This window comes from Lepidochelys olivacea (assembly GCF_965140295.1).
Source record: "Lepidochelys olivacea isolate rLepOli2 genome assembly, chromosome: 27".
Lineage (NCBI taxonomy): Eukaryota > Metazoa > Chordata > Testudines > Cheloniidae > Lepidochelys > Lepidochelys olivacea.
In genome coordinates this window covers 6,449,593-6,473,566 of record NC_140437.1, presented here as the reverse complement: position 1 = coordinate 6,473,566, position 23,974 = coordinate 6,449,593, and the positions used below count along the sequence as shown (strand labels likewise).

The 23,974-nt window shown below is 46.3% G+C and overlaps 1 long non-coding RNA gene across 1 annotated transcript in view; it reads left to right on the top strand.

Moving 5' to 3' along the window:
* Positions 1-48: 48 nt before the first annotated feature.
* The window catches only part of LOC311513698, a 34,420-nt gene continuing 10,494 nt past the window's right edge, over positions 49-23,974 (top strand). Inside the window, exons 1-2 of the long non-coding RNA XR_014709770.1 lie at positions 49-3,358; positions 17,876-18,030. This is a non-coding gene — a long non-coding RNA (uncharacterized lncRNA). The remainder of the gene's footprint in view (positions 3,359-17,875; positions 18,031-23,974) is intronic.

The following is a 23,974-nucleotide window of genomic DNA, read 5'->3' as shown; positions in this document are numbered from 1 at the left end:
CGAGGCACCCCGCGGCCTGCTCTGAGGCACCGCGACAGTGGGGTGCTGGCAGCCCCGTGCTAAGCGAGCGGCGTGAAGGCCGCCGAGCTGGGGCCCCCCTTCCCAGCCTGCGCTGGCGGCGTCCGCTGCCCCCGGCCGCCGCCTCTCCCCAGGCGGCAGTGGCGGTGCAGGCCCGCGTGAGGCCGAGTGCGTTCAGCCGGCCCCGGCCCCGGCCCGTGGGACGGTGCTGCCCCCGCCCAGCGGCGGGAGGGAGGGCGCGAAGGGCCCTGTAGCGAGAGCCCCTGGGCTGGCCTCCCCGCCCCCTTGCCCCTAGGCGCGGGGTGAACGTCAGGCCGTCACAAGGGCCAGACTGGGTCAGAGCCAGGGTCCATCCAGCCCAGTGTCCTGTCCGGCCAGGGCCAGGTGCCCCCGCGGGCATGAATGGGGCAGGGAGTCCTCGAGTGGCCCGTCTCCCGTCGCGCATTCCCAGCTCTGGCAAGCAGAGGCTCGGGGCACCCTCCCTGCCCGCCCTGGCTAATAGCCATCGATGGACCTGGCCTCCATGAACTTGTCTAGTTCTTTTTTTAACGGTTATAGTCGGATGACCCTGCTGATCATCAGCCTGTGGGGCCCTTGGCAGGGGAGATGACAGCGGAAGAGGGAGAGTGACCGCTTGTGGGGGGAGATGTGGCCCCTGCTGGCAGATTCCCTCTCGGCGGCTGACTCTGGTGGTGCTGCTTGGGAGATAGCCTCGGGGGCAGGCATAGAGCTAAAGCTAAGCACCGGGCTGCAGCATAGCTGCTTCCCTTCAGTTCTGGATCAGGTTTCCTCTTGAGGGGGGGGGGCAGTGCTGCTGCTCTGCCCTGTTTACTGTCCCCCCCCTCCCCCCACGGGGGAAAGTAGTGGGAGGAGCTGGCTGAGGAGCAGGGTTTTGGGTTTTTTTTTTTTGTTTTTTTTGTGGGGGCAGGGTTTATTGGTGCTGTCCCTCCCCTAGAGGAGCCCATTGTGGAGGAGTCTGCCTGTGTCCTTAACATCTGTCCCCGCAGTTGGGGCCAAGATTGAGATTTCTGCCTCACCAGTGGGGCAAACTCTGTGAGTGGGGATCTCTCAGACTGTTTGGGAGCGATCAGGGCTCTGGGTCTAGCTGACCTATGTGGGGATGACCATCTCCCTAGTCTGGGCGCTGAAGCTATTATGGTGACACCTCTCTTCCTCCTCCTGCCCTTGACCCTGCCCTGCCCTGGAGGCGCCCCCCCAAACCCTGGTCTCTGCCCAGTAAATGATGGTGCAGGCCTTTCAACTGTTGAGCCCGTTGTTGTAGCAGCATTGGCTGGCACCGAGCAGTGAGGTGCCAGGCATTCTGAGATGTCCTCCTCTAAGGCGGAGCAGCTCAGTCTCAAGCCCATTCAAGATCTAGGGTCCAGGGCCTTCCAAGGGGATTGGTGACGCTGGATTCATGGGCTCTGAGCCTGTTGAGGTGGCACCAGCTCCCAGCCCTGAGCCCCTTTAACTCAGCACTTGGGGCAAGAATGAAGGGTCTGTTAGTTCTGTTGAGCCTAGCATGGTGGTGTTGCAGACACTGCAGCCCTGAGGAGGGTTCTAGACGTATGCCCTCCATCAATGACCAGTAGCTGGACCTGGGGAGCGGTGCCGGGGACTGGAGGTAATTAGACCCAGATGGACCCTGGGAGTGAAGTCAACGCCTGTGAGGAAGAGTGAGCTTGCCTAGGAGTTATATAGAGGACCAAGGGGCAGGGGGCTGGAAGAGACTACAGCCAAGCCCAGGCTGAGGGTCGACTGACTAGTGGCCACCACTAACATCCTCAGAGGGATTCTTGACCATCATGCCTTGGTGGGTGTTTGGCACAACCGGCACCCAGACAACGCCACCTCCTTCAGCTTTGTCTGGGTGGAATTGCGCCAATACAGTTAGACAGAATTTACATTTCATGCTTTAACATGGGCCTGTTCCTCTGACATTCGGCTGACCCCCTACTCAGACTATCATTTAGTTTTTGTGAATGTTGCTCTTATACCTGAGTGGTTGGGGCTGGCTTATTGGCATTTTAATAACAGCCTGTTGGAGGATGTGGGCTCTGTGGAGTCCTTGTAGGAATTTTAGCTGACTTGGCAAGGGAAGAGGTATGCCTTTCCCTCAGCATGGACAAGCTCCAGGCCATTGACGGCCATTTGGCCCATGGTACTTTTGTCTGGTTGTGTGTCCAACTCCTTCAGGAGGTGGATCACAGCTCCCACTTCTGTGCCCTGGAGAAGAGGATGGGTGCTAAATAATACCTGTCTTCTGACAGACGACAGTACCTCTCTTACAGATCTGGAGAAGATGCAAGAAAGGGCTAGGGCTTTCTATGCTGACCTTTTCTCTCTGGATTCGAAGGCAGTGCTTGTGGGGTCCTGCCAGGTAAACTCCCAATGGTGAGCATGGGTGACTAGGACTGGCTGGAGTGTCCTCTCACTCTGGCTGAGTTCTCAGAAGCCCTCCATCTGATGCCCACTAACAAACCTTGGGCATCGACAGGCTGACTGTGGAGTTCTACTGCACGTTCTGGGAGGTCCCTGGCCTGGACCTTGCTACCGTTTAGGCTGAGTCCCTGGAAGTTGGTCTCTACTGTCATGTAGGCAGGCTGTGTTCAACCAGCTACCAAAAAGGGGGGACCTCTGCAACTTGAGGAATTGGCACCCAGTATCACTCTCCAGCACAGGTTATAAGGTTGTAGCTAAAGCCATCTTGCTGCAGCTGAAGTCTATTTGGGCAGATATGATCCACCCCGACCAGGCATACACTCTTCTGGGCTGGACTTTTTCTGACAACCTTTATCTGATCTGGAACCTTCTCTGGATAGAATGTAGAGTTGGTCTGTCTCTTGCCTTCCTGTCTCTTGATTAGGAAAAAGCATATGACAAGGTAGATCACTGTTCTCTCATGGGAATCCTGCTGTTAAACCCCCAATGGGTTGGAAGAGAAGCCTGGAAATAGTTCCCCCTTCCTCCTTACTACAGGTACCCCTTGGTCTGACTCTGATCACCAGTAGCAATCCCTTTCCTCACCCCCAGACCTTCCTGCCAGAGGAAGAGTACTAGGCAATTACTGGGGTGCAAACAACAATAAGATTTATTACAAATAACTTGGTTAACACACAAATTGGCATAAAGCCAGGACCCCAGAACTATAAGTGGGTTAACAAGATAAACAGGTAAAACTGTATATCACCACTTCACAGGGATACCAGAAAGGGAACAGGGATGCTACAACAGGATCAGGACCACAGCTGGAACCAGAACAGAAGAGGACAACAACCAGGAACACAACAGACTGGACGATGAGGATTAGGAACAGGATCAGGACCACACTTGGGAACAGGTGAGTTGATCTTTCTTGATGTTATTCTGCAGACACTGGGCTTCCTTTGGGAGGGACAGCACACTTCACAGGGTGTGCTGGGCTTTTATGCTCTCCTGTTACTAGGCAGGCTATTCCCAAGTCACATGACAATTTTCCTGCTCTTACAGAAAAAGGGTGGTAATTGATGAACAAGAAGGGGGTCAAAGACGGAGGGCAAACAGCCACTTATACAAAACAAAATGGTGAAAGCTAAAAACAAGCCTTACACTGTGGGCATTTGGCTTCAGTCCCCATTTTGTGGGGTTCTTCCAGGTACTGGAAGCCTTTGCAGAGTGTATGGTCAAGCTCAACTGGACCTGTTTAGACTGGTCAGCTTTGGTCAGGGAGTGTATCAGGGCTGCCTTCTGTCTGACCAGTTATATGCCATTGCCATCAAGTCCTTCCTTTGTCATCTTTGCAATCAGTTGAAGAGATAGATGCTTGGTGACTTGGCCTTGAGGATAGGCCTGTTGACGTATGCTGATGACGTGCTCCTTATGGCCCAGGACCCGGAAGACCTGCTGCACATAGTCTTTCCAAACAATCCACTCAGCAGCCTCTTCTGCCCAGCTGGGTCGAGAGCTCTGATGGTCGGGGATGGGTGGCAGGTGGGTTCCCTCCCACCTGCTCTCCACAGTATCCACTGGCTATGGGTTTGCTGCTCTATCTGGGTATCTACCTGTTTGCCATCAATCCCTCCCACTGTATAATTAGGCCAACTTGGAGGCCATGGTAATTGACCAGTTGCAGGCATGGGTGGGGCCTTTCCGTTTGGAGGAGGGCATTGGTCATCAACTAGTTGGTCCTGTCTATGCTTTGGCATTGGTTCAACAACCTTAGCCTGCCCCCAGGTACCCTGGCCAACCTCCAGAGGAGGGTCCTGGAGTTTCTTTTGGCTGGGGAAACACTGGGTCTCTGGAAGTGTCCTGAGCCTCCCTCTTAAAGAGTGAGGGCAGGGCCTAGTTTGCATTCACAGCCAGGTCCCTACATTCCACCTTCAGCCCCTGTAGAGGCTCCTTTATAGTGCCTGTAGTCTGGAACGGAGCTGGTCAGGGGATGTCTTCCTCCACCGCGGATGAGCCCCCTGATTGAGTCTGTACAACCATCACTTGTCTTGGGACTTACCTATGGGTAAAAGTTGATATGGCTGCCCTCTCTCAGGGCTGTTTCGCCTACCAGTCAGAGCCAGTAGGGCTGTCCTGTTCAGCAGGGCTGTGTGGCCTATTGGCCAGAGTCAATCTAACAGCCCTTTCTCAGGGCTGCGTGGCCCAGCGGCCAGAGTCAGTATAATGGCCCTCTTCAGTAGGGCTGTTTGGCCTGGCAGCCGGTTGGGGGATTGGGCCGCCGCCTGGGGCTGGGGGTTGGCTGCTGGGTAGGGGGACCCAGGCCCTCTCTTCTCAATGGGGTCCCAGTTCAGGGCCCTGTCAGGGAATCCGCCCGAAGCACACTGACCCCACGTGGCTCAATAACTGGTCCCTATGAGCTACTTCCTACCATGTTCCTGATGCGGCATCCCCGGGGTCTCTGGGCTCCTCGGCCAGTACGGCTCCCAGCAGCTCTGAAACTCCTTGGGTGTCCTCCAGAGTGTCAGTCTGCCATCTGGGGCTTCCGTGGTTCCCGGCCTGGAGCTCTCTGCATGCGTCCTCCCTCTTCAGTGGTCAGCCCTGAATGAACCGAGCTGCTACCTTTTATATCTAGTCTCCAGCCAGAGTATGCCCAGCAGGGCCGCAGGGGCATGGCCTCCTCGGTCCAGAGAGTAGAGTTAACCCTCATGGTACCAGTGCGGGGCAAGTGCGCTCTGTCACAAGGGTAATTAAGCACCCAGATTAGACAAACACCTAACAGTGATGGTCTAGATAATACTTAGTCCTGCCTTTGTATGGGGGACTGGAACAGATGACCTATCAAGGTCCCTTCCAGTCCTACATTTCTATGATTCATGGTCCAGCAAGCTCCTGAGCCTGCTCTTTTAAAATCCTTGGATGCAAGTTATCTGGATCTGCTGATTTAAAAATGTCTAACTTTCCTAGCTTCTGTTTAACATTGTAGCAGAGTCCTCGGTGGGAGAACTTGATCACACCCGGTTATCTAGACTGGGTGGTTCCAACATAGGCTCCACTTCCTTACTGTTTGCAAGGGAGGCTCTTCCGTTTGTGGGCCTCCTTAAGTCTCTGCAGGTGGGGAATTAAAATTTAAGTCACAAATCTCAGTGCATTCAGGGATACCCCCTGTCACAAACATCCTCCAGAGATACTAGTGGAATGGAAACCATTAACATTACCATATAATGAGACTATATCATCATTTCCCCCCCCCCCCAAGTATAGAACAATATTGTTAAATGCTTCTGCCTTTTCTGCATTATTATTGATAATTCTACCATTTCCATTTAGCAATGTACAAATACCATGTCCGGATTTTTTGTGTCCCTTATATATTTAAAAAATTCTTCTTAATTGTCTTTACCTCTGCTGGCCATAGATTTCTCTTTAAAAAAAAAACAAAAGGAGGACTTGTGGCACCTTAGAGACTAACAAATTTATTTGAGCATAAGCTTTCGTGAGCTACAGCTCACTTGTCCCTTGTCTCCCTTTATCAAATTTCCACATTTCCTAACTTCTGATTTATATTCATTGCTATGAACTTCCACTTTCTTCCATTTATTGTATATATCTTTTTATTTTTTATAGCTGCCTTCATTTCACCTCTAAACCAGGTCAGTTTTTTTAACCAGCACAACCTTCTTCCTCAGCTGTGGTGTTGTGGCTTTTGAGGCATCTAGTAAGGTGTTCTTAAATTATTCCCACTTACCATTCACACTTTTTTTCTGGCTAAATTCTTCCTCCCAGCTGATTTGGTTCATAATTGGTTTCAGCTTTATGAAATTGCCTCTATTAAAGCACCAAGTATATATATTACAGGTCTGGACTTTGTTTTTCTTGCACATTATAAATTTGATCAAGTCATGGTCACTTGTACCTAAGCTACCATTAAGTTTTAGTTCTGTGATCATTTTCTCTTTACCTGTTATTCTAATAAAGAATTCCCACATGTTGACTTCAGTGCATTTTGAGTTAGGAAATTATCATCTATAATATCTGATAGTTCTCAGGATGTTTTAATATTGGCAGCATGACACCTCCAATATATGTCACTTAAATTGAAATCCCCCATGCTCATGCAGCATTTCTTCCTACACGTAGGTAGGTGCATAAGTAGCCAGTCATCCTGATTCCTAGTGTGATGTGGTTGCCTGTAGCAGACACCAACTAATACCCCATACTGTGCTTTATATGTTAGAACCTAGATCTATAAGCATTTAAGATCATATTCTTCCAAGTTATCAGTGAGTTGGAAACAGGTAATGCCATTTTTGACATAGAGTGCTACTTGCCCTCCCCTTTAGCCCATTCTGTCATTTCTAAATATAATCCATTTTTAGAATTTCAGACGTGCAAATCATCCCACCAAGTAATATCAACTAGATCAAATTTATGCTCATACATGAGCAATTCCAAATCCTCTTGTATGTTACCCAGTCTCCTAGCATTGGTGTACAGTCAATTAAATAATTTCTTCTCATCAACTCCTTTGGGTCCTTGCTTAATTTTGTTCTCAACATCTTGATCTTGTGCTGAGTGCTCATATCTTCCCTCTTTTTACCCTCCCATTTTGCAATTAGTTTAATCCTCTCCTGTCCATTGTCGCCACCCTTCTCCCATGGTGGACCCCATTCAAACTATACAGCACCATCTCCCCAGAGAAGGTAGACAAAACCACAAAATCAAAACCCTCCTCTCTACATTACTTATGTAGCCAGCTGTTCACTTCCAGAATCGTCTGTCTTCTGTTTTCCTTTGCTCATGGTCCAGGAAGGATCTCAGAGAAGATTGCGTGGACATTCTATTTTTTTTCAGTATGTTTCCAAGTTCCATGAAGTCATCTAATTTCAGTGGGGTATCCCACATTGCAGTGTCCTTAGGGCTGATAAGAACCATCATCAATGGATCCTTGCCCGTCGACTTCAGAAGCTTATGCAGTCATAGAGTGATGTCTCATGTTTTAGCTCCAGCGCATCATACTGTTGTTTGTCTGGCCCTTGTAGAATATTCTTTCAATTCTTTTGAGTATTGAGTCTCCCAACAAGGATTGTCTGTTTTCCTAGGATAGTTGGAGAACTCTTTGCAGAGAAGCTTGATTTTCGTACAAGTTGGGATGAACTGCCATCCATGTGTGTTTCCCACACATCTCTCTGTTCCCTTGGACTGGCTGGATATTGACAGGTATTTTCTAAAGTTTCCACATTGAGGACCTGGTATTGACTGGAAACTTCTAGCTGCGTGGAATTCCTCCCAGTCCTCTTCTCTCTGCTGCCCACAGCCTGCCCATCCTCATCTGTCTCCGGTCATGCAGAATGCTGTCGTGACCTCTTGCCTCTGGTGATTACGAAGTATCAGGCCTCCTCTCTGATTTCCACTCTCTCTGATTCCTTGGTGGCCAGTTCCATTCTTACTCAAACCTGGAGTACTGATGTTTCCTGAACCTGTCTGTCTAGGAACTCCTAAAGCTTCTTTGTTTCTCAGCAGTGTCTTTACTTGTCCCTTGAATCCAAGAATCTTCTCTTTTGGCACAGCCATTAATTTGCACTTCATGCACATGAAATCCTTCATGCATATGAAATGTCTTCAAGCAGGAAAAAGAACATGGTTCATCCACTGCAGCTCATTACCACTGTTCCATCACTGGCCATCCTGATATCACACACAGTGCTGAATCTGGAAGGAAAGCCTCTTGCATTCCCTCTCTCAACTCCCTCCAAAACTCCGCTGTTGGCTGCCTCTGTTCGCAGCTTTGGAATTTGCCTAGCAAGTGACTTTTTATACCAGTTCTTCCCTGTGTCACTCAGCTCAGTTCTGCCACTCACCAGCAGGGAGCGATTAACCACTCAGAAACTCAAATGGCTGGGCTGATCTGAACTCCAAGAGTTAGAGCCTCCTGGCCTTTAGCAAAGCACCCTGCTTACTGAGGCCATACACAGAGTACAAACGGTCAACCAAACTGCACTGCTCACCATGTCCTGCTACCTCCACGCACAGTCGGCAGCTAATCCCTCTGAAACTCCCTTTAGCAGCTCTTAAATTTGCTTAGCAAATGACTTTTTATACCAAATTCTAATGAAATGGATGCACAGCGCTTCTTCCTCCTCTGCATTATACTGAAAAAAGCCTTTTGTTTCTATTCATAGACAGGGAGAACCTGTCTGTTGTAAAGTTCCTTCTTTACCTTCAGATGGGTTTGACTGTTTACATTGGCCTCTGATGGTTTTCTACTGAATGTCTTGATACTGAGCAAGGCAAAACTGGGCAGGGTGACAACTCCCTCCTGCCTGAACCGGCGGCCCTCACTGAGACATATTATCCCCTGGTGACTAAGAGCATATTCCTAATATAATTACATTATTTCTTAAATATTACCCATACATACATCTTGCAATGGTTTGAATTGGGAAAATTTACGAGCTTTCTGTAGATGCCTTTCATTATTATTCTTTGTGGTAAGATGTGTTTGGAATGGTGAGCTGGTCAGTCTGAGGTGAGAGTTATTTGCAAAGAACAGGGAACCCTTTGCCAAGGAGCCTCTGTGTCACACAGTGAAGTTAAGGTTTAAAGAGTTAGTGGTTTGATTAGTTTATGGGCTTTTTTACATTAAAAATCAACTGAAGTTAAATTGCTGCGTATTTTCTTAAATGATCTTTTGTAATGCTAGCAGGCTGGCTCCTCAGCCGGTGTATGTTGTCACAGCTAGACTGACCACAAGGGAGCTAAGCTCATCATATGCCAGCTGAAGATCCATCCCCGTCTGGTCTGCATCCTCCTCAGATGTTCCCAAAGCTTTCAGAAACAGCACCAAGCCTCAGCTGAAGTTAATGATGCCAAAACATAATGAGAGTAAATAAATGAGATATCACCTGTCCTCACAGATGCCAACTTTCTGATTTCCCAGGGGTGCTCCACCCATCGGTCTATCCCAGGCCCTGCCACCACTCCATCCCTTCCCCTAAGGCCCCACCTCTGCCCCACCTCTTCCCACCCCTGCTCCTTGTTAGTTACCTCTTCCTGTCCTGTTCTGCCCCCTCCTTTGAGCACGCCTTGCCATAGGGGACTGATGCCTCCCCGTACTGGGGGGGGGCCACAATCTAAAGGGGAGGTCACATGACTGGTCACATGTACCCACACCCAGCCCAGGGCCACCATGCTCTCCCCGCCCCACATTACCTGCAGGGGAAGGCACTCTGTCCTCCCGCTGTGCCTGCCCCCCCCCCGCAAAATGCTCCACCGCTCTCCCTGGTGGGGGGAAGTCACTTCTAATGCTGGCCCCTCCCCCGTCACTGCTCTGCAGCCCAGCAGTTGCCTGAGCGTGCCTGGATGGGGAGGAGGTGACTCCCACTCCCCACCCAGAGTAGCTTGCCAGGGATCGTGGTTGAGCGAACCAGAAATGTGTCAGGGAGGAGGGGGGAGCTCTGGCTCGCTCAGCTGCGGTCCCTGGTAGCCAAGCTCGGGCAGGGAGAGGAATCCACCTCCTCCACAGCTAGGCTGTCTCAGGCAGCCGCCACACTGCACAGCAGTGTTCCAGCAGCTGGAAGGGGCTGGTCCCACCCCTTCCTCTTCTGGCCCCCCCATCCCTTCCACTCCTCAGCCTCTGGGGAGTCGTCCCCCCCGACGCATTGCCCAGCCCCGTCCTCATTCCGCCTCTCCCTGCTCCCGCTCCCCCTTCTCCCCCCCAGCACCTCCTGCATATCGCTGAACAGCTGATCCTCGGTGGGCGGGTGGTGCTGGGGGGAAGGAGTAGGAGGGGCCCGCTGGTGGGTGCTGAGCCCCCACTATTTTTTTTCCATGGGTGCTCCAGCCCCAGAGCACCCACAGAGTCGGCGCCTATGCCTGTCCTGATTTACAGTCCATGTTTCTGCTGAGTGAAGTGAGGCCCTACACTCAATGCAATGACATTTCTCTAAATAAAGGGCTGGTTCTAGTGTGCGGAATCCATTTAGTTACTAATGTTCCAACTGTTTCATTCTCTGACATGTATCATCAACAGAACTGTCAGTTAAGTGCTAAATCCGGGATTTTTATAGCAAACATTGATGTAAGAAGCAAGCAGGATTCACTTTGGAATTTCAGGTAAGTGTAGCAGGAGTTAGAAAGCTCAGATTTGCTTTAAAACAGAGAATTTGGCCTGGAAGTTGCAAAGGAGGGAATAAGTGGATCAATTTTACAAAGGGTCATTATCCTGAACTGCTTCACTAATAAGTGAAGTTAAACCTGCTGAAATCAAATCCAGTCTCCTCATGGATCCATCTTTTCTGTTCCTAGCTGATCCATCAAATTCTGAACAGTAACACAACAGGCCAGGTGCAGTTCTTTGGAAAAGAACCAATCCCAAGTGTTCCAAAATCAGGAATCAAGCCTCCCAGAATCAAGATGCATGAGACAAACAAAACAAAAAATGAACAAATATGTTGGGTTCTTTTTACTTGCCTTCCAGTGTCAGAGCCTTTCGGTCACACTCAAGTCACATTTTAAAACTTTTCTCTGAAAACCACAAGGGCTAGAAACTCACTTAAAAAAACCAAAGAAACAAAAAAAACCCATACCAACCAAAAAACAAAACAAAACCCCACCCCCAAACCAAAACACTTAAAAACAACCCTGAGATTCTCCCATAGTCACATGCCTCTAGAAGCTATGGCTTTAAGAAAATGGCCAGATATGTTGGCAGCACTGTAATGTTTTTCTGCCTTTCTTTTGTGGAGAAAGTGTTTTTTCTGAAGGCAAGCTGGTATGCTTGTTAGACTTTGAGAGACAAGGTAGGCGAGCTAATATCTTTATTGGCCCAACTTCTGTTGGTCAAAGAGACAAGCGTTCGAGCTCCACAAAGCTTTTTTTCAGGTCTCTGGAGGCTAGACGTTGAGTCCTTCCAGGGAGAGCCTGTCAGCAAATTGGCTCATTTAGCGACAACAGCCAGGTGCATGGAGGGTAAAGAGGAGTTTTGTTCAAGGAAAGCCCCTGTATTGTAAACAGGATAAAAGGGGATGGAAAGAACCACTTATCACTGTCTAATACATCCCCAGGTCATTCCTGTGCTATCTCCTAGTGGAGGAAAAGGATTTCGTGTTAACAGGTCTTGTTAACTCCAAGGCCAAAGGTTGGGATTTTTTGATTGTTGAGCAACCAACAGCCGTAATGTGCCTTGAGAAGAGCCGCTCAAACTCTCCTTTAGCTCTGCACTGCCCCCTACTCAGAGCCGTGGCTAAAGTCACAATGGCACCCATAAGGAAATCCAACTCTTGGCAAAGTCACCTTTGTCTCGCTACTATTTCAGGATGTGACCCAAGTCCACAGTCAGCAGAGCATGGCAGGGGCAGAAGAGGCTTGTTCTTGCCCTGCCCGGCCTCGCCCCATAGGAATCTTTCTGAAGAGAAGACCTTGTCACTCTGTTATGATCAGACCCCAATAATAGGGCTGTTTTTCTAACCCCAGTCCCCAGCATGCTGATAGCGAGACACGTATATGCACACACCCACACAGGCACTCTCTTGCACTCTCACTGTTCCCAAGGTTTCTAGGAGATGAGCGTGCCTCCTTAATACTAATAACTGTGGAGCTTTGAAAGCAAGGAATGCCAAACCTCAGGGCATGCTGAAGGAACGAGAAATGTAGATGAGTGCTTGATAGAGACTCATCACTCAATCCAGCTCCAGGCTATGGGACCTGCATGTCCGAACTTTGACAGGCTCTCTTTTACATAAGCCAGACCTCACAGAGTGCCTCACAGCACTTTGGGAGCATTGGGGGAGGGAGGGAGTCAGAAAAAGAAAACATGAGAAGAAAGTCAGAGGCTTATCCATCAAGATCCTTCAAATGTTGGGCAGCATGCTGATCTCAAACCTGCCTGAGCACTGACCTTTGTAAAGGTGCATGGCACCACCTCCCTTCTCTGAATGAAGCACATTTCCCCCAGTAATGTGTCTGGGAGGTGGCAGTAAGATTGGCTGCCAGCTAGGGCTGTCATGCCCACCAGTTTGTAGGCAGTTTGCCATTGTGCAAGAGACAGCAAAGGGGCAGGGCATGGGTGGGGACTGGTATGTCTAAGGAGACATGGGCTAATGCACCATCCTTCTTAGGCCAACAAGATGTTTAGCTACATGCTCCCCTCTTCAGCCTCCCTCCTGCCACTAGCACGGAGTAATATGGCAGCCATGCAGCCGTGCTCAGTAATGCAGGATCGAGGTACCTTGTGTCCAGGCTGTCCCACTAATCACTTCTCACCTGGCCCTTAGAAGCAGTGGTTAAAGTAGCCTCAACAGTCATCACCCCAGTCAGAGGAGGGGAGCTGTTAGGCAGTTCTGCTGCTCTCCAGAGATGGAGATAGCAGGGCAAGCGACTTGAACCCTGCCTGTGAGTGCAGCGCTTTGCTCCCATTTGGGCAGGATCCAGCTCTTGTTATGAGCTTTTGTGACCTACTGCTGTGAGATGGAATTCCACATCAAACCCTCCCCATGATGGTGGTGTTACTCAGCAGAGCTAGGAGTGGATCAAACAGACAAAAGGCATTTCAGGAGCTTTGGAGATTCTTTGCAGTGAAGCTGGCATCAGACCTGGTTAGTCTGGGCTTGGTTTGCACCAAAGGCCAGAATTTTCAAAATGCTCAGCACCCACAATTGGAGCTAGATTTTGAAAACAGCTCAGCACCTGTTGTGGGGAGGGTACACCCCATCACAGCACCTTTGTAGGCAGTAGAACAAGTGGTCAGATTCCCCAAAGAACAGTCTGAATAAAAGTGTCACAATGGGAATTGCTGGGACCAAGGTTCCTGAAAATCTGTTCTCAGTTGTAGCGCTCACTACTTGAAAATGTGCCCCACATTTCCATTAGCCTGACTAGTTCCTCTCATGAGCAGCCCACCCCTGCTCTGCCAGCAGATTTGCTGATGTGTTCCTCAGGCGGAATTTTTGTCCCAATAACAATGTCACACTAACCTGGTGCCTTTCATCTGGGGACCTCAGGCTGCTCTGCAAAAGTGTATACTATTATCCCCATGACACAGAGGAGGAAACTGATCTGAGAGAGGCTGAGCTGCCCACAGTCACACAGTAAAGCAATAACAGAGTGAGGACTAGAAACCAGGGCCTCCATGGTCAGAACTGAGGAGTGTTTTGGAGGACTCAGTTGGAGATACCTTGAAGAAGCTGATTGTCAGAGGGAGGGTGCTCCGCACTTTCTGAAAGCCCCCCCCCCCCCCCCGCAGTTTCTAAAATTAGGAATCCAAACACTGAATAAGGAGTTACGTTTGGAAGTCATAGGCCCGGCTCTTCTGGTCTCCCATTCAGCTCACTAAACAGTGCTTTTTAGGACAAGTGTTGTCAAACTAATCCAGATCACACAGAGCTGCTTTATTGCTTGACACAGGAACCAGATTTGAAAATCATGCCAACAAGTGTAGCCTAGTGGGCCAGCTTACCTCTATTACATTCACTGCTTTGCATTATATTCTACTTTATTATATTCAGCAGTAATGCAAGGAAACCTACAGGCTTGTATCCTGTAAGACGCTGGCTTCAGCAGTTAGCATGAGGCTTAAGGCCTGCGAACTTTGGCATAATTAAACTTAGGTAACTCATAAGTTTTGGGGAACTGGAAGTAGAGTGTAGGGCAGGGAATTTTGTCCATAATGACATCAGCCATCCACTGAACATGAACTGACACCAGCTTCTGGAAGGTTTTAGATGGAACATCTGACTGCAAGAGTGCCATGGCAATGAATTGACATATATGATACAGGGGTGAAATCATAAATACACCAACCTATAGAAAAAGGACATCTTAACATTGGTAAGGGGGGGAAATACAAATAAGGAAGAGGGGAGAAACCCCTCTTGAATATGCATTAGACATGGTAACGTCAACGTAACATACTATAAAAGTGGCATCCCAGGGCAGTTGGGAAAGCGATGTGGCCCTTGGGAGGGGCCAGAATGATGGTAACAGTGATGAGGAAGATAATGGCTAACGTTTCAGGTTGTTTTGCAAGGGATGGTGGGAGTATGGATGTTCAGATGTACTTTCTGTATTACCTCTATCTACCTTACTGAGTTAGAGTGTGTGAGACTTCGCTAAATGTATTAATAAATTATTTATTTGTAAATCTAAAAGAGTTCCTGTAGTGTGAATGTTGCACCTGTGCACATCGGGGTTCCCAACTATATAATAATTTTAATAATACTGGGCCTGATCTTGGGACAAGAACCTGTGAACCCTCAAAGTGATTACTGGGAATTTGTATTCATAATCTATAGATCAGGCTACACAGGGTATAATCCCTATTCATTGGAGGATTCAGATATAAGGTAAAACCACAGGAGAGTTGAAAAGACATCTACCCGCATCACACTAACCCAGTGGTTCTCAACCTGTTTAGCACTGTTTGCTGCATATGCAGCTCTCTATGTGTTATATGGGCCACATCCACACAATATATACACTACCTTTATAGCCCTGAGGATGTCACATGGGCTGCAGCTATTTGCTGACTGGGCCACAAGCGGTTCACAGTCCGCAGGTTGAGAACCACTACACCAACTTTTTGCTACTCTGTTTGCAGCCTTCAACTACCTGAAGGGGGGTTCCAAAGAGGATGGAGCTCGGCTGTTCTCAGTGGTGGCAGATGACAGAACAAGGAACAATGGTCTCAAGTTGCACTGGGGGAGGTCTAGGTTGGATATTAGGAAAACTGTTTCACTAGGAGGGTGGTGAAGCTCTGGAATGGGTTACCTAGGGAGGTGGTGGAATCTCCATCCTTAGAGGCTTTTCAGGTCCGTCTTGACAAAGCCCTGGCTGGGATGATTTAGTTGGGTTTGGTCCTGCTTTGAGCAGGGGGTTAGACTAGATGACCTCCTGAGGTCTCTTCCAACCCTAATCTTCTATGATCCTATGTTGTGAATCAGTACAGCTGCAGGACTCATGACTTTCACTTCTGCTCCCCATCACAGTCTTAACTTTCACTAATGTGGTTGCACCAGAAGAAACCATTCTGGAAAATCTTAGGCACCCTGAAGGAAGAGAATGCAAGTGAGTGATTTGAATGTTGAGGCTACTGCTAGGACTGCATCGGGAGAAACTCCCTATCTGAGATATACATAGTAAATATATTGTGTATATCAGTGATCACATTATCCTTTGCACTTGCATGGCATCTTGAATCCTAGAATCTTGAAATATTCTGCAAACATTACAGATTAAGTCTTGTAATCTTTTTACAAATTTGAAAACTGAGGCACAAAGAGAGTGAAATGACTTGTCCAAAGTCGCACAGAGAGTCAGTGAGATAGGTTCTCATCCTATCTCTAGACTGCTCTCCAGTAATGGACTCTTGGTACAGTATCCCTGACTGCAACCTAAAATGTCAAATTAAACTAAATACAAGGTTGTGAGGTAATATCTTTAATTGGACCAACTTAAACTAAAGTCACCATTCATTTTCCTCTCCTTGCTTCGGCGGTCTCCGCCATTCCAGACAGCTCCTGCTCTGCTCCCTTAGCTTGTCATTTTGCATGCTAGCCTGGGCACTCCAGGGGCTGGGGCATGTTTTTTGTGAGAACTTCCTGACACAGAGAGGCCCGGGGACTGCTTTTCTGTCAACCCAGTCTGGAACTTGGTGGTAGAGAGAGAAGCCTTGCTGCGAGCAGCATCCTGCCTGGATCCCCTTTGCAAACAGGCCTCAGGGGAGCAAATCCCTTCTCTGGATTGTTTGTTTGGCAGGGACGGAGAGAGTTTTCTGAAGAATGTTATAGAGGAGCTTTTGCTAAAATCTTGTGTGATGTTATCTAATAAAATATAACCCTGTAGATCAGGGGTCTCAAACACGCAGCCCGTGGAGTTATTTCCTGCTGTTCGCCATAGGCGCCAACTCGGTGCTCCGCGGCTGGAGCACCCACGGGGAAAATTTAGTGGTTGGTCTGCATCCACCAGCAGCCAAGCTCCCCTTGAGCTGCGGGAACGTGGCGTGCTCGGGGAGGAGGCAGGGCCAGGGCGGGGATTTGGGGAAGGGGTTGGAATAGGGGCAGGGACGGGACGTGTTTTGTCATTTGAGTGAGGTGGTTTGACATTCTGCTTTGGCTGCTGTCTGCCGAAGGTGGAAGGTTTGCAGTGCTGTGGGATGAGCGATTTGGGTGGGAAGTTCTCTTCAGGGTGGGGTTTGGATGGTTTTGTTTCCTTGAATCAGATCAATGTGCCTCTATCCTCTATCAGGACAGCACCTCCTGCCTCCTGTTATAAGACATGCTCACACGCTGCACATGTTCCCTGCCTACAAACTGCAGCTGGCTGCTGCCTGCCCCTTCAGCATTTTCATTCTTTTGTGTACATGAACTAGGAGGCTCTTCCCCCACACGAATGGTTACAACAGAACATCACCTTGTGGAAGCTAGTGTCCTCTTCGCTTTTAACCCCAGCCCAGGTGCTCAGAGCTGGGGGAGTCTCAAGGACTGCATCCTGCACATGTTGCCATACCTCTGGCCCCAGAGCCCTAGACTACCTTTAAATCAACAGACAGGAGTCCCAAGAGACTTGACCACCAGAGCCTAAGCTGAGACCAGCAAACTCATATCATGTAACATCAGTTTGGCTTTAAATCCTGGACTCAGGAGGTGAGAACCAAGTGTCTTGCCCAGGCTCTCCATTTTCCCTTTCAGATCAAAACCCTCTTGGTGCCTCCAGAGTAGCTGACGGGGCAGGCGAGCCATGATATGTTCAGCAGGACCCCACAGGTTTCATTTAGCTGTAGTTGTTCATTTTTTTCATTTTTGACTATACTTTTGTATCGTTGTATGAAAAGGTTTCAGTGATGTGGCCCTCAGGCCAGTGTACTAGTCCTCATGTGGCCCTCGTGGTCATTTGAGTTTGAGACCCCTGTTGTAGATGATTCTCGCTACCACTGTTATATAATTGCAACAAATCTTGTATAAATTGTGTCAAGTAAGGTGTCTATGGAAGGGTAATGATTTGCTGAATATGGTTATGCTATTTGCACGCATATATCATTTTTGAATCTGAAGTTATGAGTATTGGCGCTATATCTGCATTTCTAATGTGTTTGCTTCTGGGAAACAGCAACAAGGTGTTTAGCCAGCACATTGTGAAGAAACTATTCAAGTTAAGTGGCTCATAAAAAGGACACCTAACTCACAATGGAAGACGCCCATCTACACTGAATGGACGGATCTGTGAATGTTCTGTCAGGTATTGGTAGTGGCTTTTCCTGTGACTAAGTGAAATCACTCAGGGATATGTGACTTGCCCATGTGACTCCAAACTCCATCTTTTACCTCTAATTTTCCACTAGCCATGCTGAGGGCTTTGTTTGAGACAATGGATTTCCTTCCCTCCACATGGCAGAAGCTATAAAAGGTGCTGAAAACATCTCCATTTTGTCTCTTTCAAGCTCCAGCCTCTTTCCTGCTCAAGCCTCTGGACTATGGACTTGTACTAATGGGAGCATTTTGTGACACTTCCAGTGATTTGGAAGCAACCAGAGACTTCAGCCAGCAGTTTATTCCATCACTGCTACAAGACTGATCCAAGACCTTTGCAATTATTGTATGTATTTGATTTCTTTAACCAATTTTAATTTTCTTTCTTTCTTTTCTTTCAATAAACTTCTAGATTTTAGATACTAAAGGATTGGCAACAGTGTGATTTTGGGGTAACATCTGAGTTGTATATTGATTGGGGTTTGTGGCTGGTTCTTTGGGATCAGAAGAACCCTTTGTTTGATTAAACTGGTTTTACAGAACCACTCATCTTTAAGTCTAGTGTCTGGGTGTTGAATCCACATCTGGAATGCCTGAGGAAATTGCTTTTCTGACTTCTTGTTAGCCAGTGTGGTGAAACAGAAGTTGACTTTTGTTGCTGGTTCGGTATATCTTATAGAGAATAACCACCAGTTCTGGAGTGTGTTTGCCCTATTTCTCAGCAGTTTGACCTGAATTTGGTATTCTCAGTCGTGACCCACGAAGGCAGGTGACACCCTGGACCAAAATCCTCCCGTCCTTGCTCATGGTTTACTCTGCCAAATGCCCAGGATAAGCCTAAGGACTGAGTAAACATTCACTGTGGACCTCACTATTTGGCCTTCTAAGTCCAGGGAATTTGCAGTCGAATCCACGTTGTTAACTCCCATCTCAGAGGAGTCCTGGTCAGCAGTGCTCCCTGAGGTGCAGGGGCTGGCCAGGAAGGTACAAACACTATTGTGCTCAGCACTCTCACTGGGACAGGATTTTCAGAGTTGTTCAGTGTTACAGGTTTGATCTATGGTCCTCTAGATGACAGTGGCAAGGAAGCACCACTGTGTCATAGAATCAGAGAAGATCAGGGTTGGAAGAGACCTCAGGAGGTCATCTAGTCCAACCCCCTGCTCAAAGCAGGACCAACCCCAACTAAATCATAGTTAGGTTATGACACCTCTTTAAATGTCAATCTTCCCTAAGTCTTTTAAAATTGACTTAGGGTTCTCTGAAATTTGGTGTGCCTCAGGAGAGTGCAGGGTAGTAGAGTGACCCACATTTGCAGTGATTTGAGCCAGGGGTTCTGGAGATGGAAGCCCCCAGATATAGCCATTTTAATAAAAGTTTCTAGGTGGGGTTTTTTGCTCTGAGTTAGAGATCAAGCTGTTGATGAGCTATGGGTCAGAATGGTCGCAATCTTAGAATCATAGAATCTGTCCAGTTTTACCCAAGATAGTGCATGGGGCCCACTAAATCTTTGGGGAGTCCAAATTAAGAACAGTAAGATGGAGGTTGTGGAATCTCCATCATTGGAAATTTTTAAGAGGCAAACAGCTCTCAGGGTTGGTTTAGATTACACTTAGTCCTGCCATGAGTGCAGGGGACTGGACTAGATGACCACTCTAGGTCCATTCCAATCCTACAATTCTCTGAGTCCACGATTTAAGAAAATATACATTTTTACACTGTGTATGCACCATTACAGAAAAACAGCTAGAGGGTTTCCACTCCCACCATTTTATGACTTTTAAAACTCAACTTTTGTAAGTGCTTTAAAATAGGAATGGTTAGTCTGATGGCTTGGAAATCTGGTGGGCCTCCTGAGGGCGCAGAGTAGCATTAGTGATCCAAATTTTAAATTTGGGATCATTTGACCTAGGGGTCCCCGAGTTACAGGCTGCCCCCAAAAACTTGTTTCCTTCTGTACTGTTAAACCGAGAGGTACTAATGTCTCGGTGAATCACAGACCTCATTGAGGCAGGTGATTGTGAACTCACCCATCAGTTAACATAACTAAGGATACGTCAATCACAATCCCCCACATTAGACAAAAGGAGTTTTGGAATAAGTGTCCGGAGGGTGCTATAATTTGTGAGTCATGGGTGGCAATAGGATTTTGATGACTAAGTCTTTGTGGCGGGAGGGGCAGAATTAGGCATGTGAACGTTTCCTGGGCAGAGAGCCGTATGGAGTCAGAGGAGTAGAGAAATAGAGCGGAGAGTGGTGTGGGGCTGCAGCGAGGGGAGAGGGGATTGTGCACCCGAAGCCTTCCCTCCAATGCCCTACACCCCCAGCTCTGCCCATGCACCCCAACTTTCCTGCATCCCCCAGCAATGCCAGTGCGCCCCAGCCTGCCTGAACTGCATAGCACCACAAGCCTTGCACACCCAGCTCTGCCAATGCACCCCAACCACTCTGGGTCCCAAGCTTCCTGCAGCTCAACCGCCCTGCAGTCTCAGCCCTGCCAATGTACCCCGATCACCCTGCACCTCAACCCCCTGTACCCCCCCAGCTCTGCCAGTGCATCCCAACCCTGTTGTCCTCTAATAACGAATGGGGAGGGCAAAAAGTGGTAAGATCTGAGCACTCAGTACAAAATTGAGAGGTTGAGAACAAAATTCATCAAGGAAGCAAAGGACATGAAGAGAAGACATTCTTGAATTGCCGGTACACCAATGCTAGGAGCTGGGTAAGAAACTAAGGGAGTTGGAATTGTTCATTTCTGAGCATACATTCGATCTAGTTGGCATTACAGAATGCTGGGGGATGATTAACATGCTTGGAATGTTAAAACTAGGGCCGTCAAGCGATTTAAAAAATTGTGATTAATCGTACTGTTAAACAGTAATAGAATACCATTTATTGAAATATTTTTGGATGTTTTCCACATTATCAAGTATATTGATTTCAGTTACAACACAGAATACAAAGTGTACAGTCCTCACTTTATTTTTGATGACAAATATTTGCACTGTAAAAAAGAAACAAATTAAATAGTATTTTTCAATTCACCCAATACAAGTACTGTAGTACTTTTTTATCATGAAAGTTGAACTTACAAATGTAGAATTATGTACAAAAAATAACTGCATTCAAAAATAAAACAATGTAAAACTTTAGAGCCTACAAATCCATTCAGTCCTACTTCTTGTTCAGCCAATCGCTCAGACAAACAAGTTTCTTTACATTTACAGGAGATAATGCTGTCCGCTTCTTGTTTACAGTGTCACCTGAAAGTGAGAACAGGCATTCGCATGGCACCATTGTAGCCAGCGTTGCAAGATATTTATGTGCCAGATGTTGTAAAGATTAATATGTCCCTTCATGCTTCGACACCATTCTGAAGGACATGTGTCTCTGCTGATGACGGCTTTTGCTTGATAACAATCCAACGCAGTGTGGACCGACACATGTTCATTTTCATCATCTGAATCAGCCAGCAGAAGGTTGATTTTCTTTTTTGGTGGTTCAGGTTCTGTAGTTTCCACATTGGAATGTTGCTCTTTTAAGACTTCTGAAAGCATGTTCCACACCTCAGATTTTGGAAGGCACTTCAGATTCTTAAACCTTAGGTTGAGTGCTCTAGTTATCTTTAGAAATCTCACACTGGTACCTTCTTTGCGTTTTGTCAAATCTGAGGTGAAAGTGTTCTTAAAACAAACATGTGCTGGGCCATCATCAAAGTCTGCTATAACATGAAATATATGGCAGAATGTGGGTAGAACACCGAACAGGAGACATATAATTCTATCCCAAGGAGTTCAGTCACAAATTTAATTAATGCATTAATTTTTTAACAAGCATCATCAGCATGGAAGCATGTCCTCTGTAATGGTTGCCAAAGCATGAAGAGGCATACAGATGTTTAGCATATCTGGCACGTAAATACCTTGCAACGCCAGTTACAAAAGTGGCATGCAAACATCTGTTCTCACTTTCAGGTGACATTGTAAATAAGAAGTGGGCAGCATTATCTCCCTTAAATGTAAACAAACTTGTTTGTCTCAGTGATTGGCTGAACAAGAGGTAAGACTGAGTGGACTTGTAGGCTCTAAAGTTTTATATTTTTTTGGCTTTGAGTGCATTTATGTAACAAAAAAAACTGTGTTTGTAAATTGCACTTTCACGATAAAGAGATTGCACTACAGTACTTGTATGAGATTAATTGAAAAATACTATTTTGTTTATCACTTTTACAGTGCAAATATTTGTAATCAAAATAATAATATAAAGTGAGCACTGTACACTTTGTATTCTGTGTTGTAATTTAAATCAATATATTTGAAAATGTAGAAAAAGCATCCAAAATATTTAATACATTTCAGTTGGTATTCTATTATTTAACAGTGCGATTAAAACTGATCAATTGTGATTAATTTTTTAAATCACGATTAATTTTTTCGAGTTAATCACATGAATTAACTGCAATTAATTGATAGCCCTAGTTAAAATCAATGGTTATAACCTATTTAGGAAGAATCAAATGGTCAAAAGGGGAGGGGAAGTGGCACTCTATTTCAAAAATGGCATTACCTGTTTTCAAGTCACTGATAGCTTGGAAAAAAATCTTGAATGCTTATGGATCAAAGAACAAGATGGCGTCTTAGTCAATGTCTGCTTCAGACCACCAAATGATACTAGGGAACAGGATGACCATCTCCTTACATACCTATCTATAATGTGTAGGAACAAAGGCATGATCATGGGTGACTTCACTTTGAGTAACATGTGCTGGAGGTGTCATACTGCCAGTACTAAAACATCCTTGCAATTTCTAAATATTATAGATGAACATTTCCTAACTGAAAAAACATTGCATTCAACTCAAGAGAATTCTATATTAGACCTCGTCTTGACAGATAAAGAGGAAATGATGACAGATCTAAAAATTAATGGCAGTTTAGTACAAGTGATCATGACTTGATCACATTTATAATGTGCCAACAGAATGAAGTCCAGACCAGTGATAAATATACTTGATGCTTTAAATGAGCCAGTTTCACAAAGCTGAAACCAACAATGAGCCAAATCAGCTAGGAAGAAGACTTTAATAATAAAAATGTGAATGATAAATGGGAATTGTTTAAGAACACTTCACTAGATCCCCCCAAAAGCCACAATCTAACAATCAAGGAAGCAGGACATATTGGTTAAAAACAAACTTGGCTTAGAGACTGAAGCAGCTATAAAAATAATAAAAATATAAAATATAACAAATGGAAGAAAGGGGAAGTTGACAGTAATGAATATAATCAGAGGTTATGAACTGTATAAAATTGATAAAGGAAGCAAAGAAGCAATCTATGGCCAGTAAAGTTAAGGACATTACAAATAAGCGTTTTTGAAAGTATATTAGGAACAAAAAGCATCCCAACAACGGCAATGGTGGAATTAGTAAGAATAATGCAGAAGCGTTCAATACATATTTCTGTTATGTGTTTGGGGAAAACAGATTAAGTAGCTGGATCAGGTGATAACACTCTTGCCATTCCACTGGTATCTCAGGAGGATGTTAAACAGCAACTACTAAAGTTAGACATTTTAAAATTAACGGGTATGGATAATTTGCATCCAGTAGTTTTAAAACAGCTGACTGAGGGGCTCACTGGACTATTAATGCTGATATGGGACTTGATTAAGAAAGAACTAAAGGAGGGTAATATAATTAATGGCCATCAACATGGGTTTATAGAAAATAGATCCGGTTAGACTAATATTAGATCTTTTTTGATGAGGTTACTGGTTTGACATTTTGATAAGGGTAATAATGATATCGATGTAATACACTTAGATTTGACTTGGGGGCACATGACATTTTGATCACAAAACTTGAAAGATATAAAATAAACATGGCCCACATTAAATAGATTATAAACTGGCAAGCTGATAGATCTCAGCATATAAGTATAAACTGGGAATCATCATCAAATAGTAGGTTTCTTGGTCCTGGGATGTTTACATTTTTATTAATGATCTGGTGGTCTCAAAATGTAATTATAAATAGGGAATTGTCATTGAACTGGTGTGTTACTAGTGGGTTCCTGGGGAGATTGATTCTTGCCCCTGTGCTATTTAACATTTTATTAATGACTTGAAAGAAAACATAAAATCATTATTGGTAAAATTTGAAGATGACACAAAAATCCGGGAAGTGGTAAATAATGAAGAGAACATGTCACTGATTCCAAGTGATCTGGATCACTTGGTACACTAGATACAAGCAAACAGTAGGTGTTTTAATATGGCTAAATGTAAAT